The sequence below is a fragment of the Phyllobates terribilis genome, unplaced genomic scaffold, assembly GCF_046119375.1.
Source record: "Phyllobates terribilis strain yellow unplaced genomic scaffold, ASM4611937v1 Scaffold_416__1_contigs__length_1633014, whole genome shotgun sequence".
Classification (NCBI taxonomy): domain Eukaryota; kingdom Metazoa; phylum Chordata; class Amphibia; order Anura; family Dendrobatidae; genus Phyllobates; species Phyllobates terribilis.
In genome coordinates this window covers 1,195,502-1,211,459 of record NW_027363176.1, presented here as the reverse complement: position 1 = coordinate 1,211,459, position 15,958 = coordinate 1,195,502, and the positions used below count along the sequence as shown (strand labels likewise).

Below are 15,958 nucleotides of genomic sequence, written 5' to 3'. Positions count from 1 at the left end.
CTTTAATGCAGTTTCTAAAATCAGAAAGAATTGAATTCAATGTTTTTTGTTCATTTTGCTTGTTTGTCGGATTTTGGGATGGACTCTTTGGCTTTGCTTTTCTTCTCCTCATTGGATTTTTCATGTTCAAAGTTGCAGAAGCCAGATTACAAGCTCATTTTGGTTCAACTTCAGCAACTGTGCATTGCATTGCCATGTAATGTGATGCAATGCTATCTTTCTAGCTCTCCCTTTTTACTTCCTTTTGGATAAACAGACATATTAGGCAAGCATTTTGGAGCTTTCACCTAAATAACTACAGGTGGTGAGATAAGCTGCACAATATAATTGACCTTTCAGTATATTGTTGCACACACACCATCTATTTAGCAAATGCCCTTGTTATCAACAGCAGCCTTTTAAACTCACCTGAGCTAACAGGTATGTGCGCTGGTTACTCTGCTGCGCTTAAAATTTCTTTTTTGGTTTGCTACAATGCCTTTTCTGAAACGTTGTCTCCTTCTGCTGGAACACTGACTTCTTTCATTTAATGCCTGCAGACTATAAAAGAGAACCCAACCCAAAAAGTTTGGTTGATTAGTCTGTGGCATTCTGTTAAACTGTTGCTTATGGCGGTCTCTGTGAGCTTCTCAGCGACATTCAGCCAGCCAGGTATCCTGCCTGCAGTAGATGGAATGTGGCAATGGAACGCTGGCTGCGCGTGTCATAATAGGCTCTGAGCCTTTATATACCTGTGCACAGCAGCAGCCACCTTCAGTCTGCTGCTGGACAGCCAGCAGCAGCAGCAGCAGGAGAGGTATGTAATCAGGAGCCCTCCTGCTAAGGGTAGACAGCTGCTCGTTCCACCCCACCCCCCGCCTTAATTGGTTCTCCTCCCTTCCAACGGTGTTGAGGCGGGTGGGAACAGCAGGGGGTGAAGGTGCTGTGTTTAAAGAGGTGGAGTTATGCAGATCTAAAACGCGTGGATTGCAGCAGCAGCAAGCCGAAAAGTGCAGGCATGTAAGGGATCTAGAGGTTGACAACATGTCTTCTTAACGGGAGTCCAGGAGCTCATCTCCACAAATGGACTTTTCAGGATCCTTGGGTGGCTCCGTAGTTTGAAACCAATTCTGGTTATCGCTTCTCGGCCTTTTGGCTAAGATCAAGTGCAGTGATCTACCGGTTGCTGCCTTGGTCTTGGCTGAGAGGTGCCTTGGGTACCCGGCTCCTTGGCCTCGGGGGATCGCTGCATGTAGCAGTGCGGCTTCACCCCCTTGCTGCTTTTGGGGAGCCGGATTAGTCCCTGGGCAACGAGGGGCGATCAGCCTGCCTGCTTTTTTTAAGTAGGCGAGGAGGATTTTTGCCACGTTTGGTGTGAAGATATGGACGGGAGAAGCCCAAATATGCTGACCTGTGAAGAGCTCCCAGTTTTTGCAAGACTGAAGAATGCAGTGCGGTTTATTTTTTTGGATCCAGAGAAGAAGAAGTCTGGCTTGTTTTTTTTGGTAGAGAAGATTTTGTTTGGACTATTGGAAGTTCAAATGGAACAAGTTTTGTCTATGTTGGAGTTCCCGAAGAGAGGGATATATGATGTTATTTTTTGTTCAGAAGATATCTTTTCTGACTTTTGGAAGAGAATGGATCTAGTGAAGGAAGATTCGATACTTGAAGGTGTTTTTTTTGTGTCGCATTTTCCTAGGAAGGAAAGGCTAATAGTAATAAGGATGTATAGTCCTTTCATATTGGAAGAAGAGATCATGACCTTTTTATCCCGGTACTGTGAGAAAGTGAGTTCTGCTGGCAAAATGTTTAACCGATATGGTTTTTGGACCACGAGGTGGAGGTTCCTGGTCAAGTTCAAGGAAAGTTTGGATGGTGTTGTGGTACTCCCACCAAGTAGATTCAAAATCGGGACAGTTAATGGAGATATGTTCTTTACAGGTATGCCGAAGTTTTGTAGGCGTTGTAAACAGTATGGCCATGAAAAGGATTCCTGTACATTACAGTGGTGTGCCAAGTGTGAAGAAGTGGGACATAAGGCAGAGAATTGTGAAAAAAGTAAGAAATGTAATCTATGTGGTGGCAGTGGTCATTTATATGATTGCTGTCCTGTCAATAAAAGGGAGGAGAAGTCAGTTGACAAGGAAGATGGAAATGAAGAAGAGTCTGAAGCTGCCCCCCATGATGAAACGGAAGAGAACATATCTCAAAAGAAGGAGGAACAAATAAGAGATATAAGAAAAGAAGGTGATCATATGGAAGAAGATACTGAGAGTGATATCACAGGCGTTGAGATTGAAAATACTAGCTTGGAAGAAGAAGTGGAGGTGGATAGGGAGTCAGAAGATCAGGAGGAAAGTGAGTCCTCCAGTCAGGATGAAAAGGAAGGTGCTGTAAGTAATATGGAAGAGGAGGAGGAGGGTGAAGAAACTAGTGAAGAAGAAAGAGAGGATGTCGCATGTGAAGCCAGAGAAGAAATTGAAGGAGTTTTGTCATCTGGGAAGGACTCTAGTGAAGCAAAGGATGTTTCAGAAAAAAATATGAGGGAGATGGAGGAGAGACAAGAAGTGTTGAAAATGCTAGAGAGTTGTGAAGGGGGGACTCAGGCTAGTCTAAGGCGCAAAGTGTGGAATAACATTTATAGCGATATGCATCGTTTTTTTTCAACTTACAGAATACCTCAGTCGTTGGCTAAAGAGGTAGAAGAAGCTTGGGATGGTCGGTTTCTGGATGGAAGGCTTTTGAATGCCTTGGCAGCATATGGCCTGAAGAGAGGAATGTTGCCTTAAATCGTAATGGTAAAGATTGTAATGTTGTGATGTAAAGAATATGGAATAACTGTATTGTGATAATATAAACGTATATATATAAAATAAGATTGGAAAAATGGATATATGACCCACAATGATGGATAACAACCTAATACCATTTGGAAATCATTGCAAAGCATGAAATGGTAAATATGGGACTTGTAATCTGAGTGGAAAAAAAAAAAAAAAAAAAAAAAAAAAAAAAAAAAATCTGTTCTTATCAGTTTAATATCTGATACGTCCCCTATCTGGAGACCATATATTAAATGGATTTTTAGAACAGGGAGATGGAAAAAGAGCTTGCTCTGTCCACTCCACGCATTGACCTGGTATTGCAGTATCTCCAGGACCGGTGCACCCCTTCTTTAATGCAGTTTCTAAAATCAGAAAGAATTGAATTCAATGTTTTTTGTTCATTTTGCTTGTTTGTCGGATTTTGGGATGGACTCTTTGGCTTTGCTTTTCTTCTCCTCATTGGATTTTTCATGTTCAAAGTTGCAGAAGCCAGATTACAAGCTCATTTTGGTTCAACTTCAGCAACTGTGCATTGCATTGCCATGTAATGTGATGCAATGCTATCTTTCTAGCTCTCCCTTTTTACTTCCTTTTGGATAAACAGACATATTAGGCAAGCATTTTGGAGCTTTCACCTAAATAACTACAGGTGGTGAGATAAGCTGCACAATATAATTGACCTTTCAGTATATTGTTGCACACACACCATCTATTTAGCAAATGCCCTTGTTATCAACAGCAGCCTTTTAAACTCACCTGAGCTAACAGGTATGTGCGCTGGTTACTCTGCTGCGCTTAAAATTTCTTTTTTGGTTTGCTACAATGCCTTTTCTGAAACGTTGTCTCCTTCTGCTGGAACACTGACTTCTTTCATTTAATGCCTGCAGACTATAAAAGAGAACCCAACCCAAAAAGTTTGGTTGATTAGTCTGTGGCATTCTGTTAAACTGTTGCTTATGGCGGTCTCTGTGAGCTTCTCAGCGACATTCAGCCAGCCAGGTATCCTGCCTGCAGTAGATGGAATGTGGCAATGGAACGCTGGCTGCGCGTGTCATAATAGGCTCTGAGCCTTTATATACCTGTGCACAGCAGCAGCCACCTTCAGTCTGCTGCTGGACAGCCAGCAGCAGCAGCAGCAGGAGAGGTATGTAATCAGGAGCCCTCCTGCTAAGGGTAGACAGCTGCTCGTTCCACCCCACCCCCCGCCTTAATTGGTTCTCCTCCCTTCCAACGGTGTTGAGGCGGGTGGGAACAGCAGGGGGTGAAGGTGCTGTGTTTAAAGAGGTGGAGTTATGCAGATCTAAAACGCGTGGATTGCAGCAGCAGCAAGCCGAAAAGTGCAGGCATGTAAGGGATCTAGAGGTTGACAACATGTCTTCTTAACGGGAGTCCAGGAGCTCATCTCCACAAATGGACTTTTCAGGATCCTTGGGTGGCTCCGTAGTTTGAAACCAATTCTGGTTATCGCTTCTCGGCCTTTTGGCTAAGATCAAGTGTAGTATCTGTTCTTATCAGTTTAATATCTGATACGTCCCCTATCTGGGGACCATATATTAAATGGATTTTTAGAACAGGGAGATGGAAAAAGAGCTTGCTCTGTCCACTCCACGCATTGACCTGGTATTGCAATATCTCCAGGACCGGTGCACCCCTTCTTTAATGCAGTTTCTAAAATCAGAAAGAATTGAATTCAATGTTTTTTGTTCATTTTGCTTGTTTGTCGGATTTTGGGATGGACTCTTTGGCTTTGCTTTTCTTCTCCTCATTGGATTTTTCATGTTCAAAGTTGCAGAAGCCAGATTACAAGCTCATTTTGGTTCAACTTCAGCAACTGTGCATTGCATTGCCATGTAATGTGATGCAATGCTATCTTTCTAGCTCTCCCTTTTTACTTCCTTTTGGATAAACAGACATATTAGGCAAGCATTTTGGAGCTTTCACCTAAATAACTACAGGTGGTGAGATAAGCTGCACAATATAATTGACCTTTCAGTATATTGTTGCACACACACCATCTATTTAGCAAATGCCCTTGTTATCAACAGCAGCCTTTTAAACTCACCTGAGCTAACAGGTATGTGCGCTGGTTACTCTGCTGCGCTTAAAATTTCTTTTTTGGTTTGCTACAATGCCTTTTCTGAAACGTTGTCTCCTTCTGCTGGAACACTGACTTCTTTCATTTAATGCCTGCAGACTATAAAAGAGAACCCAACCCAAAAAGTTTGGTTGATTAGTCTGTGGCATTCTGTTAAACTGTTGCTTATGGCGGTCTCTGTGAGCTTCTCAGCGACATTCAGCCAGCCAGGTATCCTGCCTGCAGTAGATGGAATGTGGCAATGGAACGCTGGCTGCGCGTGTCATAATAGGCTCTGAGCCTTTATATACCTGTGCACAGCAGCAGCCACCTTCAGTCTGCTGCTGGACAGCCAGCAGCAGCAGCAGGAGAGGTATGTAATCAGGAGCCCTCCTGCTAAGGGTAGACAGCTGCTCGTTCCACCCCACCCCCCGCCTTAATTGGTTCTCCTCCCTTCCAACGGTGTTGAGGCGGGTGGGAACAGCAGGGGGTGAAGGTGCTGTGTTTAAAGAGGTGGAGTTATGCAGATCTAAAACGCGTGGATTGCAGCAGCAGCAAGCCGAAAAGTGCAGGCATGTAAGGGATCTAGAGGTTGACAACATGTCTTCTTAACGGGAGTCCAGGAGCTCATCTCCACAAATGGACTTTTCAGGATCCTTGGGTGGCTCCGTAGTTTGAAACCAATTCTGGTTATCGCTTCTCGGCCTTTTGGCTAAGATCAAGTGTAGTATCTGTTCTTATCAGTTTAATATCTGATACGTCCCCTATCTGGGGACCATATATTAAATGGATTTTTAGAACAGGGAGATGGAAAAAGAGCTTGCTCTGTCCACTCCACGCATTGACCTGGTATTGCAGTATCTCCAGGACCGGTGCACCCCTTCTTTAATGCAGTTTCTAAAATCAGAAAGAATTGAATTCAATGTTTTTTGTTCATTTTGCTTGTTTGTCGGATTTTGGGATGGACTCTTTGGCTTTGCTTTTCTTCTCCTCATTGGATTTTTCATGTTCAAAGTTGCAGAAGCCAGATTACAAGCTCATTTTGGTTCAACTTCAGCAACTGTGCATTGCATTGCCATGTAATGTGATGCAATGCTATCTTTCTAGCTCTCCCTTTTTACTTCCTTTTGGATAAACAGACATATTAGGCAAGCATTTTGGAGCTTTCACCTAAATAACTACAGGTGGTGAGATAAGCTGCACAATATAATTGACCTTTCAGTATATTGTTGCACACACACCATCTATTTAGCAAATGCCCTTGTTATCAACAGCAGCCTTTTAAACTCACCTGAGCTAACAGGTATGTGCGCTGGTTACTCTGCTGCGCTTAAAATTTCTTTTTTGGTTTGCTACAATGCCTTTTCTGAAACGTTGTCTCCTTCTGCTGGAACACTGACTTCTTTCATTTAATGCCTGCAGACTATAAAAGAGAACCCAACCCAAAAAGTTTGGTTGATTAGTCTGTGGCATTCTGTTAAACTGTTGCTTATGGCGGTCTCTGTGAGCTTCTCAGCGACATTCAGCCAGCCAGGTATCCTGCCTGCAGTAGATGGAATGTGGCAATGAAACGCTGGCTGCGCGTGTCATAATAGGCTCTGAGCCTTTATATACCTGTGCACAGCAGCAGCCACCTTCAGTCTGCTGCTGGACAGCCAGCAGCAGCAGCAGCAGGAGAGGTATGTAATCAGGAGCCCTCCTGCTAAGGGTAGACAGCTGCTCGTTCCACCCCACCCCCCGCCTTAATTGGTTCTCCTCCCTTCCAACGGTGTTGAGGCGGGTGGGAACAGCAGGGGGTGAAGGTGCTGTGTTTAAAGAGGTGGAGTTATGCAGATCTAAAACGCGTGGATTGCAGCAGCAGCAAGCCGAAAAGTGCAGGCATGTAAGGGATCTAGAGGTTGACAACATGTCTTCTTAACGGGAGTCCAGGAGCTCATCTCCACAAATGGACTTTTCAGGATCCTTGGGTGGCTCCGTAGTTTGAAACCAATTCTGGTTATCGCTTCTCGGCCTTTTGGCTAAGATCAAGTGTAGTATCTGTTCTTATCAGTTTAATATCTGATACGTCCCCTATCTGGGGACCATATATTAAATGGATTTTTAGAACAGGGAGATGGAAAAAGAGCTTGCTCTGTCCACTCCACGCATTGACCTGGTATTGCAGTATCTCCAGGACCGGTGCACCCCTTCTTTAATGCAGTTTCTAAAATCAGAAAGAATTGAATTCAATGTTTTTTGTTCATTTTGCTTGTTTGTCGGATTTTGGGATGGACTCTTTGGCTTTGCTTTTCTTCTCCTCATTGGATTTTTCATGTTCAAAGTTGCAGAAGCCAGATTACAAGCTCATTTTGGTTCAACTTCAGCAACTGTGCATTGCATTGCCATGTAATGTGATGCAATGCTATCTTTCTAGCTCTCCCTTTTTACTTCCTTTTGGATAAACAGACATATTAGGCAAGCATTTTGGAGCTTTCACCTAAATAACTACAGGTGGTGAGATAAGCTGCACAATATAATTGACCTTTCAGTATATTGTTGCACACACACCATCTATTTAGCAAATGCCCTTGTTATCAACAGCAGCCTTTTAAACTCACCTGAGCTAACAGGTATGTGCGCTGGTTACTCTGCTGCGCTTAAAATTTCTTTTTTGGTTTGCTACAATGCCTTTTCTGAAACGTTGTCTCCTTCTGCTGGAACACTGACTTCTTTCATTTAATGCCTGCAGACTATAAAAGAGAACCCAACCCAAAAAGTTTGGTTGATTAGTCTGTGGCATTCTGTTAAACTGTTGCTTATGGCGGTCTCTGTGAGCTTCTCAGCGACATTCAGCCAGCCAGGTATCCTGCCTGCAGTAGATGGAATGTGGCAATGGAACGCTGGCTGCGCGTGTCATAATAGGCTCTGAGCCTTTATATACCTGTGCACAGCAGCAGCCACCTTCAGTCTGCTGCTGGACAGCCAGCAGCAGCAGCAGCAGGAGAGGTATGTAATCAGGAGCCCTCCTGCTAAGGGTAGACAGCTGCTCGTTCCACCCCACCCCCCGCCTTAATTGGTTCTCCTCCCTTCCAACGGTGTTGAGGCGGGTGGGAACAGCAGGGGGTGAAGGTGCTGTGTTTAAAGAGGTGGAGTTATGCAGATCTAAAACGCGTGGATTGCAGCAGCAGCAAGCCGAAAAGTGCAGGCATGTAAGGGATCTAGAGGTTGACAACATGTCTTCTTAACGGGAGTCCAGGAGCTCATCTCCACAAATGGACTTTTCAGGATCCTTGGGTGGCTCCGTAGTTTGAAACCAATTCTGGTTATCGCTTCTCGGCCTTTTGGCTAAGATCAAGTGTAGTATCTGTTCTTATCAGTTTAATATCTGATACGTCCCCTATCTGGGGACCATATATTAAATGGATTTTTAGAACAGGGAGATGGAAAAAGAGCTTGCTCTGTCCACTCCACGCATTGACCTGGTATTGCAGTATCTCCAGGACCGGTGCACCCCTTCTTTAATGCAGTTTCTAAAATCAGAAAGAATTGAATTCAATGTTTTTTGTTCATTTTGCTTGTTTGTCGGATTTTGGGATGGACTCTTTGGCTTTGCTTTTCTTCTCCTCATTGGATTTTTCATGTTCAAGGTTGCAGAAGCCAGATTACAAGCTCATTTTGGTTCAACTTCAGCAACTGTGCATTGCATTGCCATGTAATGTGATGCAATGCTATCTTTCTAGCTCTCCCTTTTTACTTCCTTTTGGATAAACAGACATATTAGGCAAGCATTTTGGAGCTTTCACCTAAATAACTACAGGTGGTGAGATAAGCTGCACAATATAATTGACCTTTCAGTATATTGTTGCACACACACCATCTATTTAGCAAATGCCCTTGTTATCAACAGCAGCCTTTTAAACTCACCTGAGCTAACAGGTATGTGCGCTGGTTACTCTGCTGCGCTTAAAATTTCTTTTTTGGTTTGCTACAATGCCTTTTCTGAAACGTTGTCTCCCTCTGCTGGAACACTGACTTCTTTCATTTAATGCCTGCAGACTATAAAAGAGAACCCAACCCAAAAAGTTTGGTTGATTAGTCTGTGGCATTCTGTTAAACTGTTGCTTATGGCGGTCTCTGTGAGCTTCTCAGCGACATTCAGCCAGCCAGGTATCCTGCCTGCAGTAGATGGATTGTGGCAATGGAACGCTGGCTGCGCGTGTCATAATAGGCTCTGAGCCTTTATATACCTGTGCACAGCAGCAGCCACCTTCAGTCTGCTGCTGGACAGCCAGCAGCAGCAGCAGCAGGAGAGGTATGTAATCAGGAGCCCTCCTGCTAAGGGTAGACAGCTGCTCTATCCACCCCACCCCCCGCCTTAATTGGTTCTCCTCCCTTCCAACGGTGTTGAGGCGGGTGGGAACAGCAGGGGGTGAAGGTGCTGTGTTTAAAGAGGTGGAGTTATGCAGATCTAAAACGCGTGGATTGCAGCAGCAGCAAGCCGAAAAGTGCAGGCATGTAAGGGATCTAGAGGTTGACAACATGTCTTCTTAATGGGAGTCCAGGAGCTCATCTCCACAAATGGACTTTTCAGGATCCTTGGGTGGCTCCGTAGTTTGAAACCAATTCTGGTTATCGCTTCTCGGCCTTTTGGCTAAGATCAAGTGTAGTATCTGTTCTTATCAGTTTAATATCTGATACGTCCCCTATCTGGGGACCATATATTAAATGGATTTTTAGAACAGGGAGATGGAAAAAGAGCTTGCTCTGTCCACTCCACGCATTGACCTGGTATTGCAGTATCTCCAGGACCAGTGCACCCCTTCTTTAATGCAGTTTCTAAAATCAGAAAGAATTGAATTCAATGTTTTTTGTTCATTTTGCTTGTTTGTCGGATTTTGGGATGGACTCTTTGGCTTTGCTTTTCTTCTCCTCATTGGATTTTTCATGTTCAAAGTTGCAGAAGCCAGATTACAAGCTCATTTTGGTTCAACTTCAGCAACTGTGCATTGCATTGCCATGTAATGTGATGCAATGCTATCTTTCTAGCTCTCCCTTTTTACTTCCTTTTGGATAAACAGACATATTAGGCAAGCATTTTGGAGCTTTCACCTAAATAACTACAGGTGGTGAGATAAGCTGCACAATATAATTGACCTTTTAGTATATTGTTGCACACACACCATCTATTTAGCAAATGCCCTTGTTATCAACAGCAGCCTTTTAAACTCACCTGAGCTAACAGGTATGTGCGCTGGTTACTCTGCTGCGCTTAAAATTTCTTTTTTGGTTTGCTACAATGCCTTTTCTGAAACGTTGTCTCCCTCTGCTGGAACACTGACTTCTTTCATTTAATGCCTGCAGACTATAAAAGAGAACACAACCCAAAAAGTTTGGTTGATTAGTCTGTGGCATTCTGTTAAACTGTTGCTTATGGCGGTCTCTGTGAGCTTCTCAGCGACATTCAGCCAGCCAGGTATCCTGCCTGCAGTAGATGGAATGTGGCAATGGAACGCTGGCTGCGCGTGTCATAATAGGCTCTGAGCCTTTATATACCTGTGCACAGCAGCAGCCACCTTCAGTCTGCTGCTGGACAGCCAGCAGCAGCAGCAGCAGGAGAGGTATGTAATCAGGAGCCCTCCTGCTAAGGGTAGACAGCTGCTCGTTCCACCCCACCCCCCGCCTTAATTGGTTCTCCTCCCTTCCAACGGTGTTGAGGCGGGTGGGAACAGCAGGGGGTGAAGGTGCTGTGTTTAAAGAGGTGGAGTTATGCAGATCTAAAACGCGTGGATTGCAGCAGCAGCAAGCCGAAAAGTGCAGGCATGTAAGGGATCTAGAGGTTGACAACATGTCTTCTTAACGGGAGTCCAGGAGCTCATCTCCACAAATGGACTTTTCAGGATCCTTGGGTGGCTCCGTAGTTTGAAACCAATTCTGGTTATCGCTTCTCGGCCTTTTGGCTAAGATCAAGTGTAGTATCTGTTCTTATCAGTTTAATATCTGATACGTCCCCTATCTGGGGACCATATATTAAATGGATTTTTAGAACAGGGAGATGGAAAAAGAGCTTGCTCTGTCCACTCCACGCATTGACCTGGTATTGCAGTATCTCCAGGACCGGTGCACCCCTTCTTTAATGCAGTTTCTAAAATCAGAAAGAATTGAATTCAATGTTTTTTGTTCATTTTGCTTGTTTGTCGGATTTTGGGATGGACTCTTTGGCTTTGCTTTTCTTCTCCTCATTGGATTTTTCATGTTCAAAGTTGCAGAAGCCAGATTACAAGCTCATTTTGGTTCAACTTCAGCAACTGTGCATTGCATTGCCATGTAATGTGATGCAATGCTATCTTTCTAGCTCTCCCTTTTTACTTCCTTTTGGATAAACAGACATATTAGGCAAGCATTTTGGAGCTTTCACCTAAATAACTACAGGTGGTGAGATAAGCTGCACAATATAATTGACCTTTCAGTATATTGTTGCACACACACCATCTATTTAGCAAATGCCCTTGTTATCAACAGCAGCCTTTTAAACTCACCTGAGCTAACAGGTATGTGCGCTGGTTACTCTGCTGCGCTTAAAATTTCTTTTTTGGTTTGCTACAATGCCTTTTCTGAAACGTTGTCTCCCTCTGCTGGAACACTGACTTCTTTCATTTAATGCCTGCAGACTATAAAAGAGAACCCAACCCAAAAAGTTTGGTTGATTAGTCTGTGGCATTCCGTTAAACTGTTGCTTATGGCGGTCTCTGTGAGCTTCTCAGCGACATTCAGCCAGCCAGGTATCCTGCCTGCAGTAGATGGAATGTGGCAATGGAACGCTGGCTGCGCGTGTCATAATAGGCTCTGAGCCTTTATATACCTGTGCACAGCAGCAGCCACCTTCAGTCTGCTGCTGGACAGCCAGCAGCAGCAGCAGGAGAGGTATGTAATCAGGAGCCCTCCTGCTAAGGGTAGACAGCTGCTCGTTCCACCCCACCCCCCGCCTTAATTGGTTCTCCTCCCTTCCAACGGTGTTGAGGCGGGTGGGAACAGCAGGGGGTGAAGGTGCTGTGTTTAAAGAGGTGGAGTTATGCAGATCTAAAACGCGTGGATTGCAGCAGCAGCAAGCCGAAAAGTGCAGGCATGTAAGGGATCTAGAGGTTGACAACATGTCTTCTTAACGGGAGTCCAGGAGCTCATCTCCACAAATGGACTTTTCAGGATCCTTGGGTGGCTCCGTAGTTTGAAACCAATTCTGGTTATCGCTTCTCGGCCTTTTGGCTAAGATCAAGTGTAGTATCTGTTCTTATCAGTTTAATATCTGATACGTCCCCTATCTGGGGACCATATATTAAATGGATTTTTAGAACAGGGAGATGGAAAAAGAGCTTGCTCTGTCCACTCCACGCATTGACCTGGTATTGCAGTATCTCCAGGACCGGTGCACCCCTTCTTTAATGCAGTTTCTAAAATCAGAAAGAATTGAATTCAATGTTTTTTGTTCATTTTGCTTGTTTGTCGGATTTTGGGATGGACTCTTTGGCTTTGCTTTTCTTCTCCTCATTGGATTTTTCATGTTCAAAGTTGCAGAAGCCAGATTACAAGCTCATTTTGGTTCAACTTCAGCAACTGTGCATTGCATTGCCATGTAATGTGATGCAATGCTATCTTTCTAGCTCTCCCTTTTTACTTCCTTTTGGATAAACAGACATATTAGGCAAGCATTTTGGAGCTTTCACCTAAATAACTACAGGTGGTGAGATAAGCTGCACAATATAATTGACCTTTCAGTATATTGTTGCACACACACCATCTATTTAGCAAATGCCCTTGTTATCAACAGCAGCCTTTTAAACTCACCTGAGCTAACAGGTATGTGCGCTGGTTACTCTGCTGCGCTTAAAATTTCTTTTTTGGTTTGCTACAATGCCTTTTCTGAAACGTTGTCTCCTTCTGCTGGAACACTGACTTCTTTCATTTAATGCCTGCAGACTATAAAAGAGAACCCAAACCAAAAAGTTTGGTTGATTAGTCTGTGGCATTCTGTTAAACTGTTGCTTATGGCGGTCTCTGTGAGCTTCTCAGCGACATTCAGCCAGCCAGGTATCCTGCCTGCAGTAGATGGAATGTGGCAATGGAACGCTGGCTGCGCGTGTCATAATAGGCTCTGAGCCTTTATATACCTGTGCACAGCAGCAGCCACCTTCAGTCTGCTGCTGGACAGCCAGCAGCAGCAGCAGCAGGAGAGGTATGTAATCAGGAGCCCTCCTGCTAAGGGTAGACAGCTGCTCGTTCCACCCCACCCCCCGCCTTAATTGGTTCTCCTCCCTTCCAACGGTGTTGAGGCGGGTGGGAACAGCAGGGGGTGAAGGTGCTGTGTTTAAAGAGGTGGAGTTATGCAGATCTAAAACGCGTGGATTGCAGCAGCAGCAAGCCGAAAAGTGCAGGCATGTAAGGGATCTAGAGGTTGACAACATGTCTTCTTAACGGGAGTCCAGGAGCTCATCTCCACAAATGGACTTTTCAGGATCCTTGGGTGGCTCCGTAGTTTGAAACCAATTCTGGTTATCGCTTCTCGGCCTTTTGGCTAAGATCAAGTGTAGTATCTGTTCTTATCAGTTTAATATCTGATACGTCCCCTATCTGGGGACCATATATTAAATGGATTTTTAGAACAGGGAGATGGAAAAAGAGCTTGCTCTGTCCACTCCACGCATTGACCTGGTATTGCAGTATCTCCAGGACCGGTGCACCCCTTCTTTAATGCAGTTTCTAAAATCAGAAAGAATTGAATTCAATGTTTTTTGTTCATTTTGCTTGTTTGTCGGATTTTGGGATGGACTCTTTGGCTTTGCTTTTCTTCTCCTCATTGGATTTTTCATGTTCAAAGTTGCAGAAGCCAGATTACAAGCTCATTTTGGTTCAACTTCAGCAACTGTGCATTGCATTGCCATGTAATGTGATGCAATGCTATCTTTCTAGCTCTCCCTTTTTACTTCCTTTTGGATAAACAGACATATTAGGCAAGCATTTTGGAGCTTTCACCTAAATAACTACAGGTGGTGAGATAAGCTGCACAATATAATTGACCTTTCAGTATATTGTTGCACACACACCATCTATTTAGCAAATGCCCTTGTTATCAACAGCAGCCTTTTAAACTCACCTGAGCTAACAGGTATGTGCGCTGGTTACTCTGCTGCGCTTAAAATTTCTTTTTTGGTTTGCTACAATGCCTTTTCTGAAACGTTGTCTCCTTCTGCTGGAACACTGACTTCTTTCATTTAATGCCTGCAGACTATAAAAGAGAACCCAACCCAAAAAGTTTGGTTGATTAGTCTGTGGCATTCTGTTAAACTGTTGCTTATGGCGGTCTCTGTGAGCTTCTCAGCGACATTCAGCCAGCCACATATCCTGCCTGCAGTAGATGGAATGTGGCAATGGAACGCTGGCTGCGCGTGTCATAATAGGCTCTGAGCCTTTATATACCTGTGCACAGCAGCAGCCACCTTCAGTCTGCTGCTGGACAGCCAGCAGCAGCAGCAGCAGGAGAGGTATGTAATCAGGAGCCCTCCTGCTAAGGGTAGACAGCTGCTTGTTCCACCCCACCCCCCGCCTTAATTGGTTCTCCTCCCTTCCAACGGTGTTGAGGCGGGTGGGAACAGCAGGGGGTGAAGGTGCTGTGTTTAAAGAGGTGGAGTTATGCAGATCTAAAACGCGTGGATTGCAGCAGCAGCAAGCCGAAAAGTGCAGGCATGTAAGGGATCTAGAGGTTGACAACATGTCTTCTTAACGGGAGTCCAGGAGCTCATCTCCACAAATGGACTTTTCAGGATCCTTGGGTGGCTCCGTAGTTTGAAACCAATTCTGGTTATCGCTTCTCGGCCTTTTGGCTAAGATCAAGTGTAGTATCTGTTCTTATCAGTTTAATATCTGATACGTCCCCTATCTGGGGACCATATATTAAATGGATTTTTAGAACAGGGAGATGGAAAAAGAGCTTGCTCTGTCCACTCCACGCATTGACCTGGTATTGCAGTATCTCCAGGACCGGTGCACCCCTTCTTTAATGCAGTTTCTAAAATCAGAAAGAATTGAATTCAATGTTTTTTGTTCATTTTGCTTGTTTGTCGGATTTTGGGATGGACTCTTTGGCTTTGCTTTTCTTCTCCTCATTGGATTTTTCATGTTCAAAGTTGCAGAAGCCAGATTACAAGCTCATTTTGGTTCAACTTCAGCAACTGTGCATTGCATTGCCATGTAATGTGATGCAATGCTATCTTTCTAGCTCTCCCTTTTTACTTCCTTTTGGATAAACAGACATATTAGGCAAGCATTTTGGAGCTTTCACCTAAATAACTACAGGTGGTGAGATAAGCTGCACAATATAATTGACCTTTCAGTATATTGTTGCACACACACCATCTATTTAGCAAATGCCCTTGTTATCAACAGCAGCCTTTTAAACTCACCTGAGCTAACAGGTATGTGCGCTGGTTACTCTGCTGCGCTTAAAATTTCTTTTTTGGTTTGCTACAATGCCTTTTCTGAAACGTTGTCTCCTTCTGCTGGAACACTGACTTCTTTCATTTAATGCCTGCAGACTATAAAAGAGAACCCAACCCAAAAAGTTTGGTTGATTAGTCTGTGGCATTCTGTTAAACTGTTGCTTATGGCGGTCTCTGTGAGCTTCTCAGCGACATTCAGCCAGCCAGGTATCCTGCCTGCAGTAGATGGAATGTGGCAATGGAACGCTGGCTGCGCGTGTCATAATAGGCTCTGAGCCTTTATATACCTGTGCACAGCAGCAGCCACCTTCAGTCTGCTGCTGGACAGCCAGCAGCAGCAGCAGCAGGAGAGGTATGTAATCAGGAGCCCTCCTGCTAAGGGTAGACAGCTGCTCGTTCCACCCCACCCCCCGCCTTAATTGGTTCTCCTCCCTTCCAACGGTGTTGAGGCGGGTGGGAACAGCAGGGGGTGAAGGTGCTGTGTTTAAAGAGGTGGAGTTATGCAGATCTAAAACGCGTGGATTGCAGCAGCAGCAAGCCGAAAAGTGCAGGCATGTAAGGGATCTAGAGGTTGACAACATGTCTTCTTAACGGGAGTCCAGGAGCTCATCTCC

The 15,958-nt window shown here is 44.5% G+C and overlaps 10 non-coding genes across 10 annotated transcripts; all 10 read left to right on the top strand.

The window, feature by feature from the left end:
• The first annotated feature begins 2,953 nt into the window (after positions 1–2,953).
• LOC141227280 (U2 spliceosomal RNA) lies at positions 2,954–3,152 on the top strand. Its single transcript, XR_012294349.1, has one exon. It is a non-coding gene; the product is annotated as a U2 spliceosomal RNA (small nuclear RNA).
• A 1,115-nt stretch (positions 3,153–4,267) lies between these two features.
• LOC141226937 (U2 spliceosomal RNA) lies at positions 4,268–4,458 on the top strand. Its single transcript, XR_012294052.1, has one exon. It is a non-coding gene; the product is annotated as a U2 spliceosomal RNA (small nuclear RNA).
• Positions 4,459–5,570: 1,112 nt separating this feature from the next.
• On the top strand, positions 5,571–5,761 carry LOC141227750 (U2 spliceosomal RNA). Its single transcript, XR_012294732.1, has one exon. It is a non-coding gene; the product is annotated as a U2 spliceosomal RNA (small nuclear RNA).
• A 1,115-nt stretch (positions 5,762–6,876) lies between these two features.
• Positions 6,877–7,067, top strand: LOC141227749 (U2 spliceosomal RNA). Its single transcript, XR_012294731.1, has one exon. It is a non-coding gene; the product is annotated as a U2 spliceosomal RNA (small nuclear RNA).
• Positions 7,068–8,182: 1,115 nt separating this feature from the next.
• LOC141227748 (U2 spliceosomal RNA) lies at positions 8,183–8,373 on the top strand. Its single transcript, XR_012294730.1, has one exon. It is a non-coding gene; the product is annotated as a U2 spliceosomal RNA (small nuclear RNA).
• Positions 8,374–9,488: 1,115 nt separating this feature from the next.
• Positions 9,489–9,679, top strand: LOC141227775 (U2 spliceosomal RNA). Its single transcript, XR_012294757.1, has one exon. It is a non-coding gene; the product is annotated as a U2 spliceosomal RNA (small nuclear RNA).
• Positions 9,680–10,794: 1,115 nt separating this feature from the next.
• On the top strand, positions 10,795–10,985 carry LOC141227746 (U2 spliceosomal RNA). Its single transcript, XR_012294728.1, has one exon. It is a non-coding gene; the product is annotated as a U2 spliceosomal RNA (small nuclear RNA).
• Positions 10,986–12,097: 1,112 nt separating this feature from the next.
• LOC141227745 (U2 spliceosomal RNA) lies at positions 12,098–12,288 on the top strand. Its single transcript, XR_012294727.1, has one exon. It is a non-coding gene; the product is annotated as a U2 spliceosomal RNA (small nuclear RNA).
• Positions 12,289–13,403: 1,115 nt separating this feature from the next.
• LOC141227744 (U2 spliceosomal RNA) lies at positions 13,404–13,594 on the top strand. Its single transcript, XR_012294726.1, has one exon. It is a non-coding gene; the product is annotated as a U2 spliceosomal RNA (small nuclear RNA).
• Positions 13,595–14,709: 1,115 nt separating this feature from the next.
• On the top strand, positions 14,710–14,900 carry LOC141227743 (U2 spliceosomal RNA). The gene has a single exon (XR_012294725.1). It is a non-coding gene; the product is annotated as a U2 spliceosomal RNA (small nuclear RNA).
• Positions 14,901–15,958: the final 1,058 nt, after the last annotated feature.